At 45.3% G+C, this 9,430-nt stretch overlaps 1 pseudogene; it reads right to left on the reverse strand.

Moving 5' to 3' along the window:
* Positions 1–2,134: 2,134 nt before the first annotated feature.
* On the reverse strand, positions 2,135–2,248 carry LOC129694159 (U2 spliceosomal RNA; annotated as a pseudogene).
* Positions 2,249–9,430: the final 7,182 nt, after the last annotated feature.

A 9,430-nucleotide genomic window follows, 5' to 3' on the forward strand; every position in this document is an offset into this window, starting at 1 on the left:
AAGGCGGTGATTTCGATGTTAGGAGCTTCAGAATTCGCTGCTTTTTTAGCTCTTGACTGCGAATCTGCTGACTCAGCTGCCTCCAGATTTGACCGTTGACACTCTTTACTTTTAGTGCCTCTCAATTTTCTGGCGCTGTACTCTTCTAAAGCTTCTAGAAAGGCCGTCTCCTGCAGGGCTTTGTTGGAAAGATGGTTGATACTGGCTGCCATCTTGGGTTCCAGTAGTCTTCCTGCGCGTGGAGGTGCCGTATAGTGGCCCACGACACCCAGCAGCTCTTCATGATCCTGCTCCCCTGGCATACTCCTGCTCTCGTCCGCCTGCCCTTGTTGTAGACCAGCCCAGCCCTGGTCTCCCTTGCTAGCCTCAAAAGAGGGAGCAGAGGGGTACTGTAAATACTGTGGAGGAGGCATATGCCCTACCTCCGTGAGATCGTTTTTCCTGAGGTTTGGTCTTATACCCCTCCTCTTTGACCAGCCTAGCTCTGGTCCCATCAATCCCTCGACAAGGGAGATGGCTAGTGCAATAGCACTGGGGTGGGAGTGTTAGCTCCCTTGGCATTCAGCCAGTGACCCCTCGTTTTTCTGGAGTTTGTTAGCTCCATGACCTCCTCTGGCTTGGGGAGACAGACATACTTGTTTTTTGCTGTCTCCAGCCTGTTTCCAGAGCTTGAGGAAAGTTGGTTCTGTAGAACCTATAGTTTTGGTAAGGTTTGTCTTACCTGTTAATAGAGGCTGCCTGCCGTTTTCGGGCGGCATTCTAGCGGTTCCCGGGCGGCGATTCTCCTTGTCGGGAGTCTGCAGGGGTTGCCGGTCGGGTTTTAAATTTCCCTCCGGTCCGCTGCTGTTAATCAAACAGCTGTTCAGCGGACCGGCATCAGCGCAGCACCCTGTCCGAGGTCCGCAGCGTGTGCGGTCCCGTTTACGCCTATCCCCCTCCACTGTCGGCTCCTTCGCTGGAGTCGAACGGGGGCCGCTTCCTCTGCTGCTTTGCTCCCCCTGGAGCAAAAAACACAAGGCCCGATTAAGGTAGGTACTTACCTAACGTTCCTTATTTCAGGCTGGTTGCGGGAGCGCCCGACTCCCGTCTGGGCCGCCGTTGCACAGCTGGACGTAATGCCGCACCTGCGCACTGAGCGGGTTCTTCACGTAGTCACTCACGTGACTCCGAAGTAAAATTTATAATCTAATAACCTGTTTAACATATTCCAGAGCAACATGACTTTAGGCCATGAAAAACACCCAACATTTCCAGGTAGTTATGCCCAGTGTAAGTAATAATGATGCTTCCTGTGTATTCCATCTTCCTCCACAGCTGGAGATGGAATTGGTAACACACCATCCTAGTGCATAGCAATGCATATGTAGGACCATAGACTGGTTGCTGACAATGATAGGATTGGAGCAATGCCCAATGTTATCTTTCCACCATTTAGTTCCAATATGGCTTCTGTATGGCTTCATCATTCTATCGAAATGATCACCATTAATTTTAAGAGCTCATATTTTGGCCTTCTGTAAATCTTTATAATGTAAGGGTTTGAATTATGTGGCTGGAAACCCATATTCCCAGTACCACCTGTTGCCAAAATTCTTGCTACCAGTCTGATGGATGGTTTATCCTCATGTCAATGATTTTGCTGTATGCCTTTATTAAGGTTGTAACCTCTGTTGGCAAAGTTACTGACATGAGGAACTGAGTTATTGGTGAACCCCAAATAATCCCTTTAGTTTGAAGGCTTTAATTTTGATTTAATTGGATGGATAATGAATCCTAGTTTCCAATAATTGTTAAGTGGCTGTTACCGTTTGTTCAGCCCCTCCTAAGTTCCCGCACAATTAGTATGTCATCCAAAGAAGCCATTACCATTGTGTGGCTGGTTGTTATATTTTGTAAATAACCTAGGTGCTAATGTAAACACATTAGGTAGTGCTCTATACTGCTAGAGCTGAGCCATCCAATTAGATAAAATAACGTCCGTGGTCACCTGTTATGGGTACTGAAAATAGTAAGCATCCTTTGAATCAATGCTTGCCATTTTCGTTCTTAAAACGAATATACTTAACAATAGAAAAGGTTTCCGTTCTTAACGAATATATCGTATATTTTATTTATTTATTTATTTATTATATTTATTTATTTATTTATTTTTAATATATGGTCCCTAGATAAGGGACATATCAGATATTTAAACTGATAAAAAACCCAGATATTATGCTTGATCTTGGCCAAAAAGCCGAGATCTGATCTATGTTTGATGCGTCAAGCGCCATATCCTATTTTGTTAGGAAGGGAATGCGTAGATAATAATTCTTCCCTTGCAATGCAGCTAAAACCCCTCCGTTGCTGATGTCCAGTGTCTGTATCCCATATGACATATTTGGTAATTGGTGATTATGTCTGGATCCGAGTAGATCGGCATCTGGTGTTCCATATCGTGTAGAAACATCAGCAAATACTATAGCCCAATATCCATTTGGTGTTCTCCTCCATATTCCTCTCTCGATATATCAGCTGGACTAGAAAATTATGTGTTGTAAAATTCTATTGTGTATCCCCGGATACTGTTTAAGATACGAGTGTCAAAAATTATTTATTCGATGTCTTCTCGCACCAACCTCCTTGCTTCCTTCTGGTTTTACTGTTTTCATCTGGATCCCCGAGGCCGTGTGTTGTGGGTGTACACATCTTCAGATATAGGGGCGATATCTTTGAGGATGATGTTTGGACGTTTAGATGAGCTCCAATTTGGCTTCATTGTCCAACTCCTTGACCTTCTAGATCGGTCACCTCCAAATAAAAAGATTTTGCTAGGAGGTTTCGGGTTTACACAGGCCCGTGTCAATCCCGGTTGGATGTAACCAGATGCATAAATTGATTAGTTTAGTACATTCAGGGATTTACAATCCCCAGTGGCAAGTGACCCCTATGGTGTCAGCTAATGTTTGCCCCTGCAGTAGATAGAAAACATATGGTCTATGCTGGCTTCTAACCTGGTTTGTAGATCTTTCCCAGTTAGCTTTACTCACAGCTGTACTGTTGTTCCCCCTGAAACATAGACAGACATTCCCATGTGACTTCCCAGATGGGAATGGAATTTGTCAGTAAATTTTTTTTTTTTTTTTTTTTTTGGACTGCTAAATCCTTCAGTCACAACATAAGTATTCCTGTATTTCTATCAGGAAAAGACCAATAATGCACTCTATGTACTTTGTGATTTAGAAAAACATCATCTCATTATTATAGCTCTTACATCTGTTTACCTGTCCAGGGTTTGCCCTAGACTTGACCCCAGCACTCTTCTGACAAAATAGTCTACTGGAGGGAGAGAAGCATGATTATAGCCCTAAGAAAAGGTGCTGCTTCCTTCTCCCTAAGTCTGTCTTTTCCTCCAGCACTTCCCTATAATAGTGGAAGTGAGATACAGCCCTGTATAAGGTGCTGCTATGGGACTTACCCACTCGAGGATTTGCTCTTCTCTTTTTTGGACCTGCATCGCTGCAAACGCGGTATGTTCTCGCAGGTGCAGGTCCCGCAGTGCCTACGCATCGCAGTGCTCACGGGCACTGAGTTCCCTGTAGTGCCGTTGGCCTGCAGTGCTCCAACGCGGTTCAGTCCGCCCGTCCTCTCGGGGAGCTGGCCGCTCGCAACCGCAGGTAAGGTGGCTTAACGCGGTGCAGTGCTCCCCACTGCGCCGCTCCTTCCTTAATTGGGCCTGCAGTGCTCCAACGCGGTGCAAGTCCTCTCGGAGAACTGGCCGCTCGCGACGCAGGCCCAGCAGCTCCAACGCGTACCCGGTGCTCACGGGCACCGACCGCTCGCTGCTACCTCCAGTCTCTTAGCCCCACGGACCCATGCAGCGCTCCTTACCCTGTAGGACCCTGGGTTGTTTTCCCGAGTCGTCAAACCGACGGCTCCGGAGTGCTCCACCGGCTGTCGGCGACCCGTACACCTGCTGGAGCGTCATGCCACCGGCCGTTGCTGGCTGACTGCTCCTACATAGCAGCTCTCCCCCGCCAGCTTTCCACAGCCTTCCTGGAAACAAAGGTAAGCAAAAAAGAAACGAAGCTTTCTTACCTACTGTTGCAGATTTCCAAAAACCTGCCATTTGGGAGGAACGTCCTTCCTCCCCCAATGACTCGTTGCAATGCGTGTAGCGATAATAACACGCAAGCGTACTAGCGGGCTCTTCATGTAGTCACTCACGTGACTCCGAAGTAAAATAGGACTAAAACTATGCCAAACATTTTGTGTCCACCACTGTAGCTCTGATATTGCTTCCGTGGGTAATATCATGACACGATCATAGTGACCTCTATGTTGTTTTAGTGCCTGTACCTTTGCTCTTTGTAAATTTTGATAGTGCAAAGGTCCAAATTGTGTAGCCGGAAATGCTGCTACCATTTTACCAATTACTGTTGCTACTTGTCGAATAGTTGGTCTTTTGTTGACCATTAAATTATTGCATGATTGTGCTAATCCAATCATTTTTTCCTTTGGCAGGGTAACAGTCATTTGGACTGAGTTAATTGTGAAACCCAGGCAGTCCATGATAGAGGATGGATTTAACTTAGATTTATCTGGATGTAGGTCGAATCCCAGAGTTTCAAGGAGCTGTTTTGTAGCTGAGACTGCTGCCACAGCCAGTTCCATTGTTTTCCCTACTATGAGGATATCATCCAAATATGCCATGACAATATGTTTTTGTTTCCTTAATATTGCCATGGCTGGCTTCAATATTTTTGTGAACAATCTTGGGGCTGACGTGAGCCCATTAGGCAGTGCTTTGTACTGCCACAGCTGCCCCATCCAGATAAATTTTAGGTATCTGCTATGATCCTTGTGTATGGGTATTAGATAGTAAGCATCTTTGAGATCAATGCTTGCCATGTAGTATCCTTTGGAAATCAATTGTCTAGCAGTCACAAATGTTTCCATTTTGAAATGTATATACTTAACAAACTTGTTTAGGGATGTTAAGTCAATGATGATGCGACATCCACCATCTTTTTTTGGTTTTGGTGAATATATTGGATACAAATTCCAAGGGTTCATGTTTGGTCTTTTCTATGACCCCCTTTTTGATAAGTCTCACCAGTTCAGCTTGTCCCTCCCGTTGCTCTTTAACGGAGGGAGAAAATACCCTTTCGGGCCAATGTTGAACTGGCGGCGTTATTTCTGATATAAACTGAATTTTATATCCACTAATGCTGTTGAGTATATACTTGTCACTCGTGACCATCCCCCATGCTTTTTTAAACAAGTGTAATCTCCCCCCTGTTAGTAAAGCACCCTTATTCTCTATATGCTGGTAGGAACCAGACCCACCTACCTCCATGGTTATTGGTGATTCTGTTTTTTCATTTTCCTGAATGTTCTGTTCTGACGACGTGCTGGCGATGTTGGGGGGAGGCGCATTTTCCAGGGGGTCCGCTGCGGGCCCTGATCTAAAAAAGATCTTTGGGGATAAGGTGCGGACCCCAAGCGTTCACCAGTCCCATATTCCGGACGTCGACTGGTGGATGCCGTGGGGTGCTGCCGCTTGGGTATCGGAGGTCTTGGTTTGCTCGTCCCGGGTCCTGCCCTCATTAGGCCGAAGGTTTTTGATGCCTCATCCATCTCCTTCAGCTTTTTATTAAGATCTTTCCCCAAGTAGCAGTGAGCCAGCAAATTTGGGATTGAGGGCAGGTCTTATGATTTCCCTCCGGAGATTGTTGATCTCGAATTGTGTGGTACACATTAATGCCAGCACATCCTGCTGGCATGTATTCATCTCCGTCGTCTCCACGGAACGAGCAAAGGCTGTGATGGCTGACGTCAGGAGCCTTAGGATCCGCTGTAGCTTGAGTTCTTGGGTCCGGATGTGTGCCCCCACATGCCCCCAGATTTGGCTGTTGACACTTTTTACTTTGAGGGCCTCACAGTTTTCTGGTGCTGTATGTTCTTCCAGCACCTCGGCGAGCACCTTTTCCAGTAGAGGTTTATTTGATAGGTGGTTAATGCTGGCTGCCATTTTTGGCTCCAGCGGTGCTCCAGCCCGTGGGGTTGCTACAAAGCGGTCCACCACACCCAATAGCTGTTCCTGTTCCTGCACCCCTAGCATACTCCCGAATTCGTCCGCCTGCCCCTGTTCAAGACCGGCCCTGCCCTGGTCACCAATGCTAGCCTCCTGGTATGAGGGAGCAAAGGGCAATGCACAAGACACTGTGGAGGAGGTACCTGTCCTTTCTCCCCGGGAGCGCTGCTGTTCCCGGTGGACCATCTCCTCCAGGAGCTGCTGAATGCAGCTCAGGCGGCTGTCTCTCCTCCGCTTTGGTGGAGACATGTCCCCCTCCGACGAATCGGAGATGACCGGCCGATTGGTCTTCCTGGCCGCTTTCCCAGTCCGCCGTGCAGGCTCTGGCGTGACTGGGCTTGGCTCGGTCTCGGGGATAGCGAAACGCTCTGAGAGCGACACTGCCGCCGGTTGCTGCCCCGCTGGAATGGAACGCTCCTCTGGTGGAGTTAAAGCGCGGGCACTTCTCTTTGAGAGTTCTCTGCGTTGTGACATGTTTTCTGAAAGCCTGCAAAACACAAAACGCAACTCTCCTCTGTTATCCAATGCACCGTATACTTACCTGACGGTCCGTTTTAAAGTGCAGCTGGAGAGCCTGACTCCAGCTGCCGCCGCTGTTGCACTGCTGGCGTAATGCCGCGCCTGCGCACTGAGCGGGTTCTCCACGTAGTCACTCACGTGACTCCGAAGTAAAATCCAAGTGCAGATGGATCATTCGGGGTGACACAAAGAATGTTGAGTCCGTGGGCCATGGGCTCTGGGAAGCTCAGAGCAAACGGAGGAAGGTTGGCACCATCTTTCAACATCAGTGTTTTCAGTGCTGAACTACTACTGGTCTTCCTCATTGACGGCCCTCGGGCTATCCTTGATTGGACTTTGCTGGCATAAACTTGCACGAAACATTGCATTTGGATGAGAACATACATGACGATATTAGCAAGTTTGCAGATGATACAAAAGTGCAGATAGTGAAGACGGATGTGAAAAATTGCTGCAGAATCTTGATTGATTGGCCTGGTGGGCTGAGGAATGGTTGATGGAATTTAATACAGAGAAATGTGTAGCGTTGCAAGTCTAACATGGGCAGAGTTGATTTGTCATTTGTTGAAGCAATATACACGTATAGACTAAATCTATTGGGGCAAGAGTAGAATTTTTTGGTTTGTAATTGACCCCAGAGGGCAGGTTTTATAATCTCTGCCATTGACAATGTTCTCTTCATTTATCCATTTTGTCTACCATCTAACAGTTTTCATAGTTTAATAAACTTGGTATACAGTACAATAGAACAGTGTAATATGCCTCAAGTGAAAGTATCTCCTGTCAAATTTTAAAAGATAACATTGAAGAATTGTTGAAATCCTAGATTATATTCAACCTCGGGGCAGTATGTTTTTATGTGGAAATGTTCCTTGTTCGTTTCTTGGGACACAGGATTAGTTAATTTGATCAGATCCTATTCAGGCTGAGTTGATCTGAATCAATCCCTCATTCAGTAATTTATCTATTATTCTCAGCCTTCGTGTCAAAAGTAGCCAATTTCTGTACAAATCCGTTACTCCAGCTTTACATGTGTATGACAGGGTGCAAATAATGGATTAGTTTTGAAATGTATTAGTTTTAACCTATAACGAGTGTTTGGCGGCACTGGGCCTGTACTCGCTGGAGTTTAGAAGAATGAGGGGGGACCTCATTGAAACATATAGAATAGTAAAAGGCTTGGATAGAGTGGATGTGGAGGATGTTTCCACTAGTGGGAGAGTCTAGGACTAGAGGTCACAGCCTCAGAATTAAAGGACGTTCTTTCAGAAAGGCGATGAGGAGAGATTTATTTAGTCAGAGGGTGGTGATGCTGTGGAATTCTTTGCCACAGACGGCTGTGGAGGCCAAGTCAGTGGATATTTTTAAGGCAGAGATAGATAGATTCTTAATTAGGGCAGGTGTCAGAGGTTATGGGGAGAAGGCAGGAGAATGTGGTCAGGAGGGAGAGATAGATCAGCCATGATTGAATGGTGAAGTAGACGTGATGGGCCAAAAGGCCTAATTCTACTCCTTTCCCCACGAAATCTAGCATGAAAACAGGATCTTTGACACAGTCCATATTGAGCACAGTTGGCTGAGGTTGTGATCTTATAGAGGTATATAAAATAATGAGGGGAAGAGAGAGGGTGAATGTACAAGGCCGAGGGGCTTGTTTCTGCTCAACTAAACTATAATAGGTAGAATACATGCAACACCACCTTGTACCTCTTAATATTATGATCCTGATGTATTACAGCTCTCTGCCCTTTCTCCAGATTTGCATGTTAATAATTATGATGTGTGTTAGCTGCGTACAGTTTGCTGTGCTGTTGTGGAGAGCGGCCATTGAACGATCCATTTCATGTTCCTCTTTGGGTAAGCAGCCCATCACCTATTGGAGGCCAAGTCATTGGTTATTTTTAAGGTGGAGACTGACAGATACTTGATTGGTTAGGGAATCAAGGGTTATGGGGAGTAGGCAGGGGAATTGTGTTGAGAGGGAAAGATAGAAGAGCCATGATCAACCATTCAATTAGCCATGGCGTAGTAGACAATCTTGGCCCATCTCCAAAGTAATGAAGTATTTGAATGTTGTACACGCTCTCTGATGTGTTTCATAAAACATTTCTGCTCTTACAAAATTGCCCAACTTAAAAAGTCTGCTCATCTATAAATTTAAGTTCCAGTCAATGCTGTAAGCATCTTTATGCACCAGCAACAATCAATAATTCAATGGTTTTAAATTTCCAAATCCATTAATTAGGAAAACTACTCCAGATTTAATTGACAAAAAATAGTAGATTAAGTTTTAAAATATTTATGCACTTTAGCTTTGTTTACTTATTCACTGATATCGGTTCTGTCAGATTAATTGTATATTGATTAAATCCTATGACCTTTCCAATTAGATTCTTGACGGTACTTATATTGAATATTTGACACTCTCATTTGCTCGAGCTACTTGTGATCTTGTCAACTGTAAAAATAAAAAATCACATATCCTCTTGGTGGAGCTATCTGTTCAAAACTGAAAATGTCCTTTGTTGAAATCCATAGAATTTGAAGGAAAATGTTGCTCAGTAGCATTGTGATAGTTCATATAAAAATGGCTTTTAGATGAGGCTTTTGGATAGGCACGTGGATATGCAGGAAATGGAGGGATATGAATCATAGGCACGTGGATATGCAGGGAATGGAGGGATAGGAATCATAGGCAGGTTCACTTGGCATCATTCAATATGAACATGGTGGACTGAAGTTGCCTGTTCCTGTTCTATATTTATAGCTTCAGTGATTGCATGCAAATTGCCAATTGAAGCAGTTTGCAGGTTTGGATCACGGTCGGGAACTTGA

Source organism: Leucoraja erinacea, unplaced genomic scaffold (genome assembly GCF_028641065.1).
Source record: "Leucoraja erinacea ecotype New England unplaced genomic scaffold, Leri_hhj_1 Leri_55S, whole genome shotgun sequence".
Lineage (NCBI taxonomy): Eukaryota > Metazoa > Chordata > Chondrichthyes > Rajiformes > Rajidae > Leucoraja > Leucoraja erinaceus.